The sequence below is a fragment of the Bidens hawaiensis genome, unplaced genomic scaffold, assembly GCF_021521415.1.
Source record: "Bidens hawaiensis isolate Kalapana, Puna unplaced genomic scaffold, B.hawaiensis_p1.1 tig00015188_1, whole genome shotgun sequence".
NCBI lineage: Eukaryota > Viridiplantae > Streptophyta > Magnoliopsida > Asterales > Asteraceae > Bidens > Bidens hawaiensis.
Window position 1 is genome coordinate 233238 of NW_027492346.1, and position 19880 is coordinate 253117.

At 34.1% G+C, this 19880-nt stretch overlaps 1 long non-coding RNA gene and 1 pseudogene across 1 annotated transcript; both read right to left on the reverse strand.

Moving 5' to 3' along the window:
• LOC143548494 (uncharacterized) overlaps nt 1-19880 on the reverse strand; it is a 154780-nt pseudogene that overhangs the window by 120977 nt on the left and 13923 nt on the right.
• Nucleotides 13066-13647, reverse strand: LOC143548509 (uncharacterized). The gene is made up of 3 exons (XR_013137966.1): nt 13491-13647; nt 13289-13355; nt 13066-13178 (listed from the first exon to the last, which is right to left on the reverse strand). It is a non-coding gene; the product is annotated as an uncharacterized LOC143548509 (long non-coding RNA).

Consider the following 19880-nt stretch of genomic DNA (forward strand, 5'->3'; position numbering starts at 1 on the left):
CTTAACAGATTTGGATACTTGATCCTTAAAAGATTTTTGTCCAAAACACGTATCGCCAAGGATAGTGATTTCCAAGTGGTTGTAGTGTGTACGAATGTTATGATGTGACTTGCTTATTATATAATGATATGAAGTGTGTTGTAGACAAGTAGAGGTAGAGTGTGTTAGAAGTGGCAAGAGTCTAGTAAGAGTGTTAGTGGCATGACGATAGTACGTGGTAGGGTAAGCCTATACGTGACTTCGTTATTAAAGTGGCAAAGTGGCATAACGTTATTCGTTATTAAAGTGGCAAAGTGGCATAACGTCATTCGTTATTAAAGTGGCTAAGTGGTAGGGGTAAATAAGAGGTTAAGTGGTAATGTGAGCAGGTCAGATAGTGGGCTACGTGCCTACGGATACGTATATGATGCATGTAGTGGTTGTATGATAAGTTGCTTGATTAACTAGAACTCACTCAGTGTAGCTGACTTTTAGTATGCACGCAGGTGAGCTGATTGTAGAGTTACATGAAGATGACACATGGCATGGATTCTGGCATCTGAAGAAAGAAGAAAAGATGTTTTAAATATAATGTTTTGTGTTATAGTATCAAAGAAAAGATTTAATGTTTTGTAATAAACGGTTAAAGTTTTATATTCCGCGAAAGTTTTGATTAACTCTGATTTGTAGAACTGTGTTTATGAGTAAATCCGACGTCCAAAGTAGGGCTACCGGGAACGGGACCTTACATAAAAGGTCAATACTACAACGATATTTATGATAAAACTAACAAAATAAAGTTATTGTAACATTGATCTAATTATAACTCGTATACTTAAATAAATCGCGAGTCTCTTCTAACGTTTATTATTTTAAATGAAAAGTCATTTTGGTTTTTAAATACAAAAAATAAAATAATATGGTAAAAAAACATTAACAAAATATAAGACACACGGTGACTAGATAAAAGAGGGGGCATATTAAATAAACTAATAAGCATACATAGTTAAGACCCCAAATTTAAGTGAGGCTTGTGCTTCCCAAAAAATAAACTCATAAAAACTGCCAGATGCAAGAATCGAACCTAAGCGGGCAACATGACAGAATGGAATCCTACCAGCTGAACCAAATTCAACTTATGAACTTATATTGGTTTGTTTTTATATTGTATAAAAAATGCAAAAAATATTTATGGGCCCTAAAAGATGTTGGGCCTTGGGCTGTTGCCCTCCCTGCCTACCCTAAAAGATGTTGGGTATATATATAGGGCTAATATTCTATATTAGTATTAAGACTGCGTGTGTCTTTATATTTGTGACATTCGTCAATTCGGGTCTTATTTGTATTCGTTTATTATGTAAACCGACCCGTTTTGTAAACCGAAACCTTCGATATAATCAAAATGATGGATTTTATGTTACAATATTGTTTTACATTTGTTGGGTCTTGAAAACACCCTTTTTGGTCCATAAAATGGCCTTAAAACGCTTAAAACCAACTCCGGGGGCCAAAACTGCCAATTTTGAAAGTCAGAATTTTCCACCAGGTGACCTTAGCGCTGCGCTAAGGTCAAGGGCAGAGACCTTAGCGCCGCGCTAAAGGCAGTCTGCAGCAAAACTCGGATGTTGTTGTTTTGTGATTTGTTTTGATCCATTTTGCATGCAAACTCTAGATATTTACACCCATGTTTGACCCAAATCTTTCCCCTATATATACACCACCATTTCCATCCATTTTCCCCTGCTACAACTCCAAAACTTTCTCAAACATCAACGATTCAAGGTTATTTTCTTAGTGTTCTTGAAGGTTTGACTTCCAAAAGTCAAACTGAGTTTAATCTTTCATTCTAATTAGTTCATATGGTCTTATTAATACTTGAATATGGTGGAACAACATATATATAATATACACCCCTTGTTACCTTTGGTAGCTACTTCTCCGATCCCGGTCGGTTAAGTTCCGGACCTCGTAGGACAAGGCTTCATGAAGGACTTCGTGTTCTTGATATATATATATATATATATATATATATATATATAACTTGTTTATACATATTAACCATGCTTAACTTCTGTTCATTTTAGTTTATTTACAAGTTCCATGGTTATGGGTTCTAAGAGTCTAGCCTCGGTTTAACCGTAAATAGCTCTAGACCGTACACCGAACTTGTTTACTAGTTTTTGTTCAATAATTGTTTAAACATGTTTAATGTCAGATTTAAGTTTTTAAAATCATTTTTTTTTTTGAGTTATGTGGTTATGGGTTTGTAGAATCTTACCTCGATTTTAACCCGAACCAAGATCCGAACCGAAAACCGAACTTTTGTTTAAAAGACTTTATTGTTAACTTTTTGGTTGTAAAACTTAAGTATTTTCATTTGTAAATTATTATACAAGTTCTTTGATATTTGGGCATGTGGAAACCATCTATGAACTTATTATGAGATGGAAACCGAACCAAACCGAACTAAACCGATTTTCACTCGCTTAAGACACACAAGTGTGTTTTTAGCTATCAAGACTTGTATATTTCTTTAAAAGTAGTTTACAAACTGATTTTAATTATTTTATTAAGTACTTGAAAATGTTGGATCCAATTTGATCTCATAACAAAGTTTGGACCGACAAAACCGAACACTCGCTTAACGTGCGTTGTTAGTTCTAAAACAATAGAACTACATACTTGGTTAAGTCTTATTAAGTTTTATTGAGTTATCTTATAACATTCATTATTTTGGAAAGTTGACTTTGGGTTTGACCAATTACCAAGACCCGAACCAACAACCCGAACACTCTTTAAAGACCCGTTTTAGTATCTTTATTCCAAAGGGACTTGCATTCTTGCATTTTTACCCACCTTATTACTTAACATAGGTTGAGTAAATATTAAGGTTATATACTTTAACCCTGTTTCGAGCAAAATTACATTTTTAAAGGGTTATTATAAATTCTTAAATAGTTACGTTTTAAACCTTAAACTTTAAATTGTTTACATTTCGTATCTTGTATTTTAAAGTTTCCTAAAACAACCTTCCTAATTCAAGACTTTTACTTTCATTTAGGCCTTGCTCTTTAAACCCGTCATTCCGGTTAAACTCCAAATCATCCAATCTTTCAAGTCTATTACTTGAACGTGAATACTTTCATACCCCATTTTTCTACCTTTCGTTTTGGGGTGACATTTCATACTTATTCAACTAAATGATTTATACTTGAATCTTAACCCACAAACGTTATTGTATACTTTACTTAAATAAATGCTCGATTTGGTGTTCTATGATTATTTTGGTTGGTGGAACTATAAAATCCTAGTCTATTTGGCAAACCCCTTATAGCAAGGTGTCGTTAACGTAATGCAATTAACGATAACTATAAAATCTTAGATTATTTGGCATCTCTTTATAGGTAGGTATCGCAAATGTGTTAGCGATATCTATTTATCCAAGTTATTGCTTTTATTTATCGTTTCGTATACAAGTTTTGTGGCTTTTCTTACTATATATTTATATGCTCAAACTTATTAATTGCTCACCAACCTTTGTATTGATAAACTTTATTTTATGAAATGTTACAGGTTTGCATTTAGCTTGATTATGGAGCTTGAAGAAAAACGTCACAAATACCTTTATGATATTAGTAACAATGAACAATATTTGATTTGCTACATTTTGTAATGTTTTGTTATATTTGTCTTAAGAATATTGTTATGTGACATTTTGATGTTGTGAAATGAAATGATTAAATATTATTGCTTTAAATAGTGTCATACGCTTATGGGTAATCCGTTGCATCCCGGCATGTTCCGCCGCCTTTGGTCGGGGTGTGACAGATTGGTATCAGAGCCGTGACAATAGGATATATGGTTAGACGTAACGACCTAGTATTGTTATGCTTAGGGTCCTATACGTGTGCTTATACGTATTTACTCTATTTTGATTGTTCATATCGCATGTTATTTATAAACTTGTTTAAAATTCACCATATCATAAATGTTCACATATCATAGTATTTCCAAGTTATCCTTACCTTAAAACACAAAAAGTGTATTTTCATTGTGTTTTATGAATTACAAGATTAACTTGGATCCCGTTGTTTCAAATCCCTTAAAGGTTGCTTTATATAGGATTTGTAGCCATCACAGAAAACGAGACATTATAAAACGACCATTTGACAAAAAGATTCCAAGAATCGAAGGTGATTTACTTACCTGGGATGGTTGAATTATAGTTCTCGTTTTCTAGGCCACAAATCGTGTTATACATGTCAATTCTTTAAGTAGTCGAATGCGAGCGTTCCGGTCGCCATCTTAATTTTCGGTGTTAAAACAATAGAACTACGGTGGTTCGTAGACTAGTGTTTTGACATGACGTTGTATCTCGATTTATTGTGTTATTATCGCTATTTGAGTCGAAAACATGAAAAAGTCGTGGTGGTTCATGAACATGTTTAGACTCCAACGTGGTGTTTTAGAAAATATTTTAGCGTCGGAATATCGAATCACGGTGGTTCGTGAACGATTTCCCGACTCTACCAATCTCAAAATCTCAAAATTTTCAAACTACGACATCTCAAAAATCTTTTACGTTTGTTTCGGTTTTGCTATTTATATACAAAGTTTTATATTTTATCTAACACTAACATCTTCTCCTCACTAACTCTAGGATTCACAATAAAAAAAAATTGAAATCTTATTTTATTTTATACACCCTCATGTTCATTTCTTTTATCTCAAACTTTTCCCATTTTCTTTATAATCTTTTAGCATGTCTCCGGTTAGCCGTCATCCACGCAAGAACTCCAACCGACGTATGGCTGCTTTCGTCGTCAAGCAAATGGCCGCTGTGATTCCCAAACTTAAAACCCAAATCCAAGCTACCCAACCTCCACCCGTTGTTGCACCTGTTGAACCCAAACCCGCATCCTATTTGTATAAGCAATTTACTAGTGCCAACCCGTCCGAGTTCCTTGGAACCAACTGTGCGACTACATTGTTGCAATGGTTCGAATCGATCGAGAGTGTGTTTCGACACAGCGAATTCCCCGAAGCGAAAAAGACAAATTTCGCTTCAAACATGTTTAGAAAAATCGCTCTAACATGGCGGGTAGTGTTATGCACCTCCAAGGTTCGGATACGGCTATGGCTCTTCCATGGTCCGATCTAAGGCACTTATGATGAAGAAGTTCTTTTCCAAGCACGAACTTCAAAAGCTCGAGGAAGAATTTTGGAACCTAAAGCAAGAAAGTGGTGATAACGCCGCTTATTCACTTCGTTTTCACGAGTTGAGCATTCTTGTCCCTCACTTGGTTACCCCGACTGAGCGCGAGCTTGACAAATATATTGGGGGGCTACCGATGCAAATCCGGGACTCTGTTATGAGTAGCAAACCCGTGAACCTTGAGGACGCAATCACTTTAGCCGGTGCGCTATCGGGTGACATTTCATACTTATTCAATCAAATGCTTTATACTTGAATCTTAACCCACAAATGTTATTGTATACTTACTTAAATAAATGCTCGATTTGGTGTTCTATGATTATATGCCTATGTGTTTATCGCTTTTGGTTGGTGGAACTATAAAATCCTAGTCTATTTGGCAACCCCTTATAGCAAGGTGTCGTTAACGTAATACAATTAACGATAACTATAAAGTCCTAGACTATTTGGCATCCCCTTATAGCTAGGTGTCGCAAATGTGTTAGCGATATCTATTTATCCAAGTTATTGCTTTTATTTAACGTTTCGTATACAAGTTTTGTGGCTTTTCTTAGTATATATTTATACTAGGTTAGATACCCGTGTGATACACAGGTTGAATAATTTTAATTCTATAAAAATTCGAAATCATATTAGATTAATTAAATAAAATGTTAAGCTACAATTATAGTTCACAAACATATAAATAATTCATAAATCTAAGATTTTATTGTATACGACATTGTGATATTTTGTATAGTTCAGCGTATTACATCGTTTGAATAATGAAAACAACATATATATCAAAAATATGTAAATACATATTATAAATTATATTACAAGTTATATATAATAGGAAAAATGTGATTATAATTCACAAAACTCTATGGCTTGCATGTCCTCACAAACTTGGTTCACCACTTCACCCCACAAACATTGTTGGATATTTTCTTACGCTAGGCCGTCCACAAACTTATGGTCAAAATAGTACCTGCAAGTTCAAAATGTTCAAATTATGGTTAAAAATCTAAATAAAGATCATAATGAAAAATGTTTTTATATCAGGATTATACAGAATAGTTGTTATATAGCAAAAACCAACACCTAAATATTCTCAAAATAGATGCGTATCATGATGTTCAAATATCGTAACTAAGAATTTCCTGGTTCTATGAAGTAACCATGTTGATTTTGAAGTGTGAACTTTAGTCATTTGACTCAAAAGTCAAAACCATGTTGATTTTGAAATGTGATAAATGACCATAATAAACATGAACATAAGAAATTAGTATAACTAAATGCCAATTAAATAGCCATGAAAATGAAGCTATAAATTGGGCATACAGTCTTTCTTTACTCATTTGTTTAAACTAAAATCCATTATACTTTAAAAATAAAAAATATGACTTTTAACTTTCACTCCATTTTTATTGGTAACGGGTCAAAGGGATTCCGTTTTATCATGCGAACTTTTAATAAACACGTACATAAAAAAGTAGGTCAAAATTTATAAGTCAAGAAAGAAATAGGTAAAAATTTTAATGAGCCAAAGATAGTCAAAAGTATGTTTTTCATGACCCATTTACTTTTTATCCTTTCAATAAAATTATAATTTGACTCGTTAACTAAAAATGATATTTTTGACTCGTTTACTAAAAATGATATTGACCCGTTTACTAAAAATGATGAGCTTAACATGTTTATTAAAAATTATGAGTTTGACCCTTTTACTAAGGTAAAAGGTTATTGGTTTGTTTGACCACAAAAGTCAAACACCAAAAACGAAAAACTCTCCCATAAAGCATTCAATCACTACAAGAGCATACCATCCAAGCTAATCATAAGAAAAAAAACATTGAAGGTACATTTTCCTCATCATAACTCTTGGTGTCTAATTGTCTATAAAGAATAAAAGATAGTTAAACCAATTTCAAAATATATATTAGAAAGTTTATATAAAGATCTGTAGATGGATATATGCATTATGCATACCTTTTGGTTGCCCGTAAGTAGCCAACCATCCATCATTATCTTCATCATCAAGCAATATTTCACCATCAATAGCTTCATACTCTCTTAAATTGATGCAACTCTTCACATACAAGGAACTGAATAAAGTTTGTATTAAACTTAAAAAGATTGCTAGAAACATAATTTGTACAAATCCGTCCAAATTTTAAGGTCACAAAACTAAAGTTCTAATTATGTTAGTGTCAGACACAAAAATACAGTTAGTCTTCACTATAAATAACTCAAAGAGCTTGCACAAAAAAAGTTCAGGAAGTTAATGAGATGTAATCATACCGTTTCTAACATAGTGATATAAAATCTAAATCCAAAAGGCATGACCATTTTACCATTTCTAGTGATAAAAAATTGTTTATCAAATGACAAGTATGACTTCCTCTTGTTTTGGACTACTTAATTCCTTATAAATAAAATGCAGAAAATCAATGTGAGTCAACTCATTCTTGCTTTTACAGGTCAGATAACTGTTGATAGAAGCTTTAGAGAGAGCTCATTATAAGGAAAATATATAAGTTCTTATCGAAAGAAATGTTAGAACATAGGGTAAATACGGTAATTTCAAAAAAAATGAGAACATGTACAGATTTCAAATGAATTTTATTAAAAGCTATTAAAGTAATGGGCTTTAATATTATGGGGGCATGTAATACTATATACCAAGATTCATGATTTTAGATATGAAGAATTAGTACATAAATCAATAATGTAACAACAAACAAACGGAAAACATGCAGTATAAAAAATCTTAAAACTAATTATGTGCTTTTGGACTGCTACTTACTCATACCAAACTAAAAGAATAGAAATTTATAGTTACTTACTTATATCATGATCTTCAACACCTTTCAATTGCTTTACAAATCCTTCAAGCTACACATATAAAGCCATTTCATTCTTAAGAAAAATAACAATATATTTTTGTAAAAACTTAAATAAGCAAATGAAAAAAATAAGCTAACTTGTATGCCTTTGATGGATCATCATGGTTTGGTACTTCATTTGAGATGTAATCCACTCTCTTATTTTTAATATCATCAATCTTAAAGCTACAATTAAAAGAAAAATAAAGCAATAAAATTATTCCTATTAATCTCTCACAATTCAAATAGTAATAAATTTAAAAAAAGAACCCCAATCTCATCCCCTTTCTAACAAAAATCAGTCAATAATCAACTCAATAAGCGTGCCAAAGTATAAGTTTTATACAAATTAACAGGGAAAATCGGTAAAACAATATGGGTGCTGCTAAACGTACCCCCCCCCCCCCGCCTCACACCATTTTTACTAAATATACACCCCCTTACCTTATTAGATAAATTACTATTACCTCCTAAAATTTTTTATATACATATTAGTCCCTACAACATTTTTGTCACTTAATAGTTAATAATCAATACTACATATATCAAATTAAAAACTATCAAGTATTACTATTAATTTATTTTTTTAGTATTAATATTGTAAATATTTATAATATATATTTTTTTTTAATTTTAATAGTATATATATTTATAATATCCTTATTTTACCTCTTTATCTTTTACAAAATAAACCCGAAACCCGAAACCCTAAACCCGAAACCCTAAACCCGAAAACCTAAACCATAAACCCTGACCCCGAACCCTAAACCCGAAACCTGAACCCGAACCCTAAACCCGAAACCTGAACCCGAAACTCTAAACTCGAAATCATAAAAAAAACGCAACTTGTAAAAAAATAATATGAAATCCTTATTTTGTGCTAATTTGGTAATTATATGATTTCAATGGTTAATATGAAAGTTGGTTTTTCCAATGGGGGGGGGGTATGACAAGCAACCAGGGGGGTACATTTAGCCTAACCTAACAATATTGAATGGAATCATCTTAACTAACAAAATTGCATATTAAATAACATACCTTCAGCTATTGTGAATCTAGAGATGATTAATCAGTGGTTGTGTGTTTATCGACTGAACTGAACCGAACATAGCCTTCCGATATTGTGAATCCGGAGCATATAGAAGAATTAGGGCTTGATCTTGAAATTGAAAATGATGTTGAAGAATCGAAGAGTTATTTGTGAATGAACCCTAACTGTGTTCCAGAGTCTCATTTAACCGAGGGGAGGGGAGGGAATGAGGAGAAAATATTAAAATATCATGTTACAGAGATTTTTTAAGGAGAGAATGGGAGGGGAGGGAAAATACTATAAAATTTAAACATATATTCATCCTTCTAGATTGGAGAGATTAGGAGAGAAAATCTTTCAATTACTAAATTACCCTTAAAACTAATTTTATTTTAGTTTTACTTAAAGGGTATGATAGTAAAACTATAACTTTCTTTTCTTTTCCTCTCAAACTCGGGAACATATGAAATATGTAAATTCCTTGATTTTCCTTTCCTAATCATTAAACTCGGGAACACAAAAAAAAAACTTTTCGTCTCCTTTCTTTTCTCTCCTAATTTCTTCCCCTCCCCTCCCTCCCGAGTTAACTTAACGAAAGAAAAGAAAGGAAATGAAAGGAAAACTTTCTTTTCCTTTCCTTTCTCACCTCCTAACTCTTTTCCTTTCCTTTCCATTCAATTCTTTCCATTTTGGAAAGAAAACTTTCACCCATTAAAACCTTACATTTCCCTCACTTTTCCTTTCCTTTCTCCCTTTAAATGAAACTTGGGAACACAAATTTTGAACTTTTTATTCCTTTCTTTCCATAAAAAAAACTTGGGAACACTCCAACATCTATCTTTCCATCTATTTCTTTTCCTCTCTCTCCTTAAGTGGAGCTTGGGAACGCAGCTAAATGAGACTCTGGAACACAGTGTAATTGTGAAACAGGCGATGTTGGAGAATAGGAACAATTTCTAATATTAATCACCTGTGGAGATTGGATAATCAACTTAACATATGGGCGGGAAAATAAAACATTTGGGGGATTAGTAAGAGGACATGTGTCTAATATTGGATTCGTTTATTAGAGATGTTAGATGCTCAAACTTATTAATTGTTCACCAACCTTTGTGTTGATAAACTTTATTTTATAAAATGTTATAGGTTTGCATTTAGGTTGATTATGGAGCTTGAAGAAAAACGTCACAAATACCTTTATGATATTAGTAACAATGAACAATATTTGATTTGCTACATTTTGTTATGTTTTGTTATATTTGTCTTAAGAATATTGTAATGTGACATTTTGATGTTGTGAAATGAAATGAGTTTGTTAAATATTGTCGCTTTAAATAGTGTCAAGCGCTTATGGGCAATCCGTCGCATCCCAGCATGTTCCGCCGCTTTAAATAGTGGTTAAGAATTTACAAAACAAACCTTTTTGACTTGAATTAACTAAATGTTAGCTACTATAGTTCAATTGACACAAGTCCTTAAGGCTGGGCTCATTATTTCAAAGAATAACCCCCCATCTGATGTGGCTAACTAGAGGTAGTATTTAATGTCACTTTGGTTAATATATCCCCGATCGCAAGTGCACCTTGTTCTATGTATATATTTGCCATGTTCTTTTCACGTGTTTGCAATTCAAAGGGCTTTACAGTTTGGTTCACTTCACGTGTGGTTGTGACCAGTGGCGGATCTAGGAATATTTTTCAATGGGTTCACTGTTCGGGTTGGTCTTACGGTTCAGGTCGTTCCGACTGTTCGAATCGCTTCGATGGTTCGGTTCAATTCGACGGTTTCGGGTCGATTCAGTGTGCCAAGAATGAGATTTTACTAAAGATCATATTTGTTTCCTCAAAATAATGACCATAACATTTTTTTAGAATGGCTAAGCTTATCTCTCTTTCTATGTAACACATAGCAATCAGATTTGCATGCTGGCTAAGTTGTTGGGCCAAGCATAAGATAGTAAGATACACACACCAATGACTAAAGTTATAAAAAATTTAAAGAATCTGCTATAAGTGGGAATTAGGTAAAGAGGAAGGAGTCACGTGGTTAACTACTCTGTTCAATAGTATTCTCAAATCAGGTAAGATGCCGGACCAGTGGAGGAGCAGCGTTGTAGTTCCTATCTATAAGAACAAAGGAGACACCCAATGTTGTGGTAACTACCGAGGAATCAAACTACTAAGCCATACTATGAAGCTAAGGGAAAGAGTGATTGAGGTTAGATTTAGACGACAAACTCAGGTTACGGTCAACCAATTTGGCTTCATGCCGGGGCGTTCCACAACAGATGCAATACACCTTATAAGAAGATTAATGGAAAAGTATAGGGAGAAGAAGCGTGATCTACATATAGTGTTTATTGACCTGGAAAAGGCCTACGACGGTGTGCCACGACAGGTTCTTGGGGAGTGCCTGGTGGGTAGAGGGGTACCCACGAAGTACATAGAGATAATTACGGATATGTATACAAAGAGTTAAACAAGTGTTCGTGCGCCAGTGGGTGGGGGATACTGATTTCTTCCCTGTAGAGGTGGGTCTTCACCAGGGGTCAGCGTTGAGTATGTTTCTTTTTGCTTGTCAAAGACGATTCAGGGGACTCTTCCGTGGTGCATGATGTTCGCAGACGATATTGTGTTACTTGCTGAGAGAAAACAAGATCTAAACATGAGGCTTGAGGAGTGGCGAACAACCTTAGAGACAAAACGCTCTAAGACAGAGTACCTACACTGTGATTTTGGTGGGATAAATGACAATGAGGACGTACAGATCACCATCGAAGGGCAGGTGGTCTCGCAGGTAGCGAAGTTCAAGTATCTAGGATCATTTGTTCAGAGCGATAGGGAATTAGACAGTGATGTGACTCATCGAGTTCAGGTAGGATGGTGTAGATGGAAAGCAGCCACAGGTATACTGTGCGACAAGACTTTCCCGACTAAACTAAAGGGAAAATTTTATAGGGTTGTTGTTAGACCTGCAATGCTATTTGGAACAGATTGTTGGGCCATCAAGAAGGCACAAGTACGGAAGATGGAGGTAGCAGAAATGAGAATGCTACGTTAGATGTGTAGGCACACAAGGCTAGACCGAATAAGAAACATGTTTCGAGAGAGATTAGGGGTAGCAAACATAGCTGACAAGATAAGAGAGTGGAGATTGAGATGGTTTGGGCATGTGATGAGAAGACAGTCGACGAATCCTGTTAGATCCGTAGAAAACATTACTATAGAGGGGGGAAGGGGTAGAGGACGACCTAAATTGATTTGGGATGAAAGGATTAGGCATGATTTCATAGACCTAAACCTCTCCGAGGACATGGTTGAGAATAGGAATCTTTGGAAAAGTAGAATTAAAGTTAATGATTTTTAGAAATAAATGAATACCTTAGGGCTTATACTTAACTTATTTAGGTCACATATTATAATGGTATTCCCCCTCATATATTATTATTATTATTATTATTAGTTTTGATATAACTGTTGAACTTTAATTCCCTTTGTTCTACTTCATACATATTATTATTAGTAGTAGTAGTATTAGCTCTTTACATAACTATTGAACTTTGATTTCCTTTCTTTTGCTCCATACATATGACTTAGAGCCGAGGGTCTCTCTGGAAGCCACCTCTTTATCCCTTTGGATAGAGGTACGATGTGTCTACATCCCACCCTCCCTAGACCCTACTTATAGCTTTGTTGTCGGTGGGACTTCACTGGGTATGATTGATTGATTGATTGATTTGCTATAAGTGGGAATTGAACCCAGGTTCTCACAATACTAAAGTAAGGTTTTTACCATTAGATCATGGCTCAACTTTGATTATTTGTTCACTCACAAATTTATCTGATGGGTTCACTATCATATTTTATATAGGCATTCTATATAAAATCCGAAACTCAGTGGGTTCCCGTGAACCCACACCCAATTAACTAGATCCGCCCATGGTTGTGACTAGCATTGGTGACCGAATCATATGAATGCACAATAAATCCAATTCAGCTTATTCTTCACCTTTCTAGTTCATCCTGTTCACAGTACTCTTGATGACTTTTTTGAAAATGCCTCACAAAGTTTAAAAGGGTCTGAGTAACTGCAAACCATAAGATATATCCACGAGTCATACGCCGGTTATTAATCAAAAATAAAATTATAACTAAAGAAAATGTCAAACCATTCATTGTTTATAACTTTATATGCTACCTTGTTCAAAAGAGTATCGAGCAGGGTCTTCACCAAAATAATGGGATAATGCATCAGCATTTCTACCCTGTAATTAATACAAAAAAAAAAAAAAAAACCTAAAAGTGAATTTTGTGAAGTGGTTTATTCTTACCATCGACAAAAAAAAAAAACCCAAAAAAAAGGAAGATGATGCCCTTAATAAAAAGTGGTTTATTCTTACCACATTACTATAAAAACTTATTAAAGACCGCATTTCTGACTCAGCAAAGCGGAAGAACTCCTTTAATGTCTAACAGTTAAAACAAAGAATCACTTGGCATGATGTAAAATAAAAAATATAATCTTTGACAACATTTACTAACCTTATGAAAAACTAGAGATACAGGGCCATCGTTTGGTGATGCATATAGTTCTTGTTCACCTATTTCCAGTCCCACACTGATTGCTTGCATTCCTTCTGATAAAGACTTCAACTGAATCTGCAATTTAAGCCTTTCTGTTCATATTTTGAACAAACAATGATTATAATTTGAAAAAAAAAATTGAATGCGAACCTCGGTTGCAGACTCGAGACTAACAAGATCCACATGAAAATCTAAAAGCTCTGGTGACTTAGAGGCAAGAACCTGTAAAATGGTGACATATTTATCAGAAACAAAAGATGTATAAATATTAAATAGCAAGACTTACAGATAATAAACTTGGACCTTGCAGAGATAATGCATTAAAGTCATGTAGCTGTTAGAAGCCTGTGTATCAGAGAGTTTCAAAAGACTGTCCAGGTTGAAACCAACTGCAGAATCTGCAAAATCTGTATAGAACCATATGTGAAATAATCATAAAAAATGGTATTCAAATTTTGTGGTTCTCACCTCTATCAGTTCCTTGATTTAATGTATTCCACAAATGAAAAACTCTCTTCATGATTTCTCTAAGTTTAACAGATTTCCTGATCTAATACCAGAAAGAGGATTATATGAAATAAATATGTAAGGATTACAAACAGTGTCAACGTTTATATTAAAGTACCTCATCACATGCACTATTTATAGTGTTCAAACTCTTCTTTAGCTCTGAAAACTGAATGAATTGTCAAAATGAGATAATAATAATAATAATAATAATAATAATAATAATAATAATAATGTCACAAACGGAGATTGAAATCTTCATCTTATTAAAGCACAATCGACAGATACAATATAAACCAGACTACAATGAAGATCTCAAAATAAACCAGAAGAACTGAACTCAAATCATCAACAAGATGATTTGAATAATAACAAAAAAACTCTATCGATAATTCTGAAGATCGAAGAGATGAAATGAAACCACAATCTTAGATGAAATAAAACTAGCGAGAGAAAGTAATAATATGAGTTATTAATCGTCTGAATTCTTTCTCAAACTCAACTCGCCATATTACAGATCAGTTGTTTTGTACTGGGCCGGGCTTCTACTTGGACTTGTAATCTTGGACACAAACTTCTAGCAACCCAAATGCAATCCAGCTTCCAAAGCCCAAACGCTCTTTTAGTTTGACGACCACTCAGCAACAATATTACACAAACAAATATAATAAAAAAAAAATTAGTAACTATAAAATATAAAATGAACTGAAGAGATAAATTCAACATATTTAATGTTACCTTTTAACAAATAATAAAATCAAATAAAGAACATATAATAGCATTATTATGTAATTACAATGCTCAATCTATACCATAAGAAATACCTGACTGTTGAATTGAATTTTGAACAGAAACACACGTAACTTTAACTCCATACATACATGGCACCTTCATGAGCTCCAGGAAGAACTAAGAGATAATTTGTTTGGAAAAGAATGACGATTAAGCAAAGAGGTGACAAACAAATTATAGAAAATGATAAATTAATCCATTATTTGGGTACCAACCTGTTCACACTCGACTAGCATCTCCTTGTCACCTGTATAACTCTAAACAGTTGCAATGCACATCCATTAATACATAAATATATAACAAAAGCTAACAGATATAAAACTATTGATTTCAGCCCATTTACCCATCAACGGTTCGATTTGAGTTATATTTGATCGCTAATGAGTCAAATGGGCAAAATCAAATAAACTACTTTTCAAGAAATTTTATAATGCATGTTACCTCCTGAATTCTTTTATTTAAAAATTTAATTATTATTGAGATAATAGGGATTTAATTAGTAATAATATTGCATTTGATAATTATTCATAATAAAAAGTGACAAAAAGTGTCTCGGGTTGTGTAACATTCGTTTATTTTCAAATCCGAAACCCGACTCGTTTTAGTTTTCAATGTGATTTTAAACATTTATAATCAATGAAACGTTGGATGTCTATGTTTTAATCATGTTATTGGATATTGATACTGTAGGTCCTTATTTACGGATCAAACAACTACAACTAATGTTCTTGGATCAATCTAGACCACCTAGCTAGCGGAAATCACTAGTGGTTAACCAAGATCTCAGATCTTGTTGTGGCTAAGTTATTTCCGGAAGTAGAAAGGGAGGAGAGGGAGTAGAGAGAGTTAGATGGATAAGATTTTGTCAAAAAGTTAAGTGTAGTATGGGCATGTCGGTGAGGTCATGCCATACTAGTTTTCTATTCAAACGGCCCAATGGGCTCTAAACATATGGCCTCGGGAAGTAAATTATTATAAATACTTTTATGTCGATCTCGGGAATAATACATAAGACTAAATATACAAAATGGACTCTACATATACTAAAGTTATATCATATTTACAATTTGCAAGTTTTGATGAATTGAAAATCGTTACCTCACATCGTTACTTATACTGTGTTACGTATTTAAAGCGTTTAGAAACTCGTATTACCTAACTCGATATTTGGAGTCCCTAATAAGTTATGTATATGTATTTTGCTACATAATAAGTTATAACTCAATGTAACATCGTGAAAATTTCGAGATTAAAATACCAAGTTCCAAAAAGATGAAGGGCCAAAAATGAAACATTTTGATTCCCTGTCCCGTCGCGATACGCAACGACACAGAAGACAAGCCCATCGCGTATCGCGATGGGCATGGTTATAAACCCAAGAAAAGTGGTCCATAGCGACACGCGATCGCTGATGAACCAACGTCATCGCGTATCGCAATGACTTGGTCTGACAGCCAAGACACGTGTTGCCACGTGTCAGTTGGTGGCACATGGTCTCGCCGTGTGGCAGAGATAGGGGTGATTGGTCATGCCTACGTCGGGATATGCGACGGGCTAACCAATGGCCATCGCGTATCGCGATGCCCCTCCTGGAAATGTCTATAAATAGCAAGAATGGACATCTCACATTTCACACCAAAATTTCACCTACAACTCTCTCTCTAACATCTCTCTAGACCCCATAAAAGTACACCCTCGATTACCACGAGTACGTGCCCCCAATTCCTCGTAAACCGTGCCAAAATACAGACGTTCCTTGATATTCGTGCAACACACGAACGGCGTTTCCAACAAAGAAGGTGTTACCATTCCGACGTCCCGACGATCCGTCTCGTAAAGCATGCCGACGTGGGAAGAAGTGTTGGTGTCTTGATATACGTGCGAAGGAAAAGGTGTTGAAAGGAAGGTGTTAGGAAAATGAAGTGGCGACGAAGTGCTGCTCAATCGTGTAGGCTGTTATAAAGCCAACAAAGGTAGGCATGATGTCCGAATAAAATAATAATAAATTATTAAAAAGACTTAAAACCTAAAGTCGAGGGTATACTCGATATCTCGATAAATAAAAGAGAGTATAAGAAAAGAAAAGAAAAGAAAAGAAAAGAAAGTAATATGAATATATGTATATATGTCAATGTGATATTTATATAATTCTTTGTTATAGATATTATTTAAGTAATAATGAATATTCTTAAATAATAAAGAAAAGAAAAGAATACGATTTTTAGAGAAGAAGAAACGTAAGGTTTTAAAGAAAATAAGATTTAATTAAAGGTTTATCTTATAAAAGAATATAAGTTAAAAGAAAGACTTTTAATTTATAAAATAATGAAAGAATAGTTTTTAAGTAAGGTTTTAAAGTAAACAAAATATAATCGAGGTAAAGAATATAAAAAGTTGTGTTATGCATGGAGGCTTGCACTATTTATATTGCCAGCTCCATGTACCACTATATCATTATCAACGGCCCATTAGGCTCAAAGTTACAAGGTCTCAGGCCAAACATACATAAACAAAACCGTAAGCTAGTAAATTACATCGTGAATAGTTCTAAATAATACAAAAGATTAATGTACAATTGTACAAATAGAGCCTAACACGCCCGACCCTTTGACCGGATCATTTGAAGAGTAGATCCGATTCAGCTTATTTCCTGCTTTTCTTTGTAAAATCAATACCCTTTAATTTCCCATATCGGCCTCTTTTTGTGCTTTCTTTTCCTCTGGTTCAGCTAGTTTACAATTCTCTTCGTGAGCTTTTCTAAATAGCCTCACAAAGTTTAAAAGAATCTGAGTAACTGCAAACCATGTGTCATCATTGGTTATTTATTCAACACAGAATTGTAATAAAAGAAAATAAGACCCTTTATAGTTTATATATATGTTACCTTCTTCAAAAGGGCAACGTGCAGGGTCTTCACCAAAGTATAGGGCTAACGCATCCGCGTTTCTACCCTGTAATTAATACAAAAGAAATTAAAAATATCCGAAAGTGACTTTTGTGAAGGGAAACAAATTAAGTAAGATGATGTCATTGTGAAAGGGTTCTTGATTCTTACCACAATTGAATACAAATTTGTCACAGACGCCACTTCTGAGTCGGCAAAGCCAATGAATTCGTTTAATGTCTAACAGTTCAAGTAAAAAAATTACTTGGGAATGCAAAGTTAAAAATGTAATTTTGACAACATTTATAGTCTTGAAAAATGTATCAAAAAGGTAATAATTTGGCGAGATATTTACTTACGTTATGGAAAACTTGAGATACAGGGCCATCATTTGCTGATGCATCTAGTTCTTATTTAACCTTTTCCAGTCCCTTAATGATTGCATGCATTTCTTCTGCTAAATACTTCAATTGTATCTGCAATTCAACCTTTTTTGTTCATTTTTCCTTTACCAACAATAAATGATGATTAAAAATTTGACAAAATATGTGAATGTGAACCTTAGTCACAGACTCGAGACTAACAAGATCCGCATGAAAATCTAAAAGATCCGGCGACTTAGAGGCAAGAAACTGTCAAAATGGTGATATAGTTGCTAAATTTCTCAAAAATGAAATTAAGATGTACAAATAGCAATACTTATGAAAAAGAGACTTGTACCCTGCACAGATAATGCATTAGGGTCATCTTGCTGTTAGAAGCCCGTGTATCAGCGAGTTTCAAAAGACTGTCCAGCTTGAAACCAACTGCAGAACCTGCAGAATTGTATAGATCCAAACAAAATATATTAATAAAACGCATTCATTTTGTAGGAATATAGTGCTAAAATTAGCAATTAAGTCAAGTGGGAAGTTCGATAGGGAGTGTGTGGCAGGAAGGTAGAGCAAGTGATGCTACCATTGATGTAGGTGTTTCATATGTTGGAATTTGCTACCGGAAGAGAATAAAGCTCGATAGCTTGTGTTCACTACTGAGGAGGTTTAGAATAACGAATTTGGTAGCTACTAGCTAATGTTTACCACCAATGTAACAGAAAGATTCTCTTTCGTTTATGATTGTTGTAACCACCTAGCTGTTAATATTAACAGATCTCCATCATCAGCGGTGGGTATGAAACACACCAATAAATCAGTTGTGATCTGAGAAAAAGACATAGTATTCTAGTTTGAAGGTCTTTTGATCATTGGCTTATGCCATGTTAACCAACGGAAATTTAAACCAAGGGTCCAAAAGTGTATTTCTCTTGGATATTCTAATGGAGTCAAAGGCTATAGGCTGTGGATATAATATTGTTAAAGTTCTCACTTATTGTTAGAAGGGATGTGGTGCTTAAAGGAGACACATTGTATAAGGATCTGGCCGGTAGCAAAAGTGGTAAAACTTTTTAAGAAAACATAGTGACCAGGGTATTCATATAGAGGTGGAGCTCTCAATCCAACGGTGAAAGGTGGTGTAAATGAAAATATTCAACAGCTAAGTGGTTATAACTTGGCTTGAGATATACCAAGCACGAAAATTGTTCCTCCTACAATATAGGAGCAATAAAGACATATGTGCTTTTATGTTTAGAAGTAGTCTTGAGCCTTTATCACTTAGTGATGTTGTCAGTAATTCTGTTGATAAAGAGAAGTCAATTAAAGCAATGGGAGATGATTGTTCACGAATGAAACTTGGGTTCTGTTGATCAGTTCTTCATGTAAGTAATATAAAACATGATAAATATTAAACATATGAACCTGTTACAGCATGAAGAGTCGTAACCGCAGCAGGGTATGATGTAGTCGACATGCTTGTCATCTTGATCGAGTTCCCCTTTAGGATGTATTGTTAAGGATGGTTAGGGTTCTTGAGAGGAACCCGGTTTAGGAGAGAGGAGGCACACAATATTATTATGTGTGTATGATTAGGTTATGATGTTAATTTATTCTCTCTATATATACACCCAAGGGGAAACCCTTTATTA